This window comes from Rhinolophus hipposideros, assembly GCF_964194185.1.
Source record: "Rhinolophus hipposideros genome assembly, chromosome: 17".
NCBI lineage: Eukaryota > Metazoa > Chordata > Mammalia > Chiroptera > Rhinolophidae > Rhinolophus > Rhinolophus hipposideros.
The window spans coordinates 45,764,528-45,765,776 of NC_138063.1; positions in this window are offsets into that span (position 1 = coordinate 45,764,528).

A 1,249-nucleotide genomic window follows, 5' to 3' on the forward strand; every position below is an offset into this window, starting at 1 on the left:
TTATTAGGCAGTAGGATGGGCTCTCTCTACCCAACTCAAGAGCTTTTCCCTTTATTTTTAAATTGCCCTTGAGTTCAACACCCGTCCTCTCCCTTTTCCCCACACTGTGTTTTTAGAACTTTGGGGCCCAAACCTTGAATGTAATTACAAAGAGACAAGAATGCTTAAACAGAGAAGCAAATAGGGAACAATTCCTACATTCACGCGAATCAACAGCAATCTCAAAACAATCTAATGGCAAATTTTAATCAGTGGTTCTGAGAAACTTCCCAAGCAAAAAAGACATATCTGTCTCTCTCCCTACCCTCATTTCAGGTCTTAGTTCCCAGCTCTAAGAGAATAGGGGAGAGGATGGGTTTTCAGCACGCTCCTTGAACAATATCACATTCATATAATTTTTTTTTCAACCTTGTTTGTGAGTCTGACTATTTCTTTCTCTGTTAAAAGACAAAAAGTGTCTATAGCCCCAACCTCTTCACATAACATCAACCTAATTAGAGCAGGAACCTCCCTTTGTCTACAGGGCTTGCCATTGCAAAGTGGGCAATCCATGAAGAATAATTGGCTGACAAGAAGCAAATCCATCACATTCTCCTCAGGGAAGGGATGAAGGCAGACCCATTGCCAGTCTAAGATGATCACATGGAAAGATGTGCAAATCCATGCTGGCCCTTCAAGCTGGCAGGATTGGCGGAGAGCTGAGTGAATAATGTGAAATGGAAAATAAATGGATGCAATCAAATTATTACAAAGAGGAAACAGACAAGGTCATTTTAAAGAGATGAAAAATAAGCAGTTCTACCTCACAATCATAGGAATTGAAAATGTTAATATTCTTGCTTATCTTTTTGGGGATGTGGATATTCGTCTTTGTAGGCATGTGGTTATTGTTGTGACTTTTTTTACCACCTGTGTTCCAGATGTCTACTACCTTCCCCACTTTGCTACTTTGCTTGAATATTTCCAAACAGACCTCAATTTTGAAACTCTCCCGCAACACATTTTTCTTTTATTTGAAAAGATGTGTTTGATTTAGAAAATACAAAAACATTGCCCTACTTTCTTTGCATCTGGGCTAAATTGGAAGTAGGCAACAAAATGGGTTACCTCCTAACTAGTGATCAAGGACTAAGGGTTGTAGGGCTATGGGGAAGTGGGGAGCCAGGGCCAAGTGCATTTCCCCAACCTTTGTACTTCATTGTGTCAATGAAGCCAGGAATGACAAAAGGGTATGGAAATATGAGGCCTC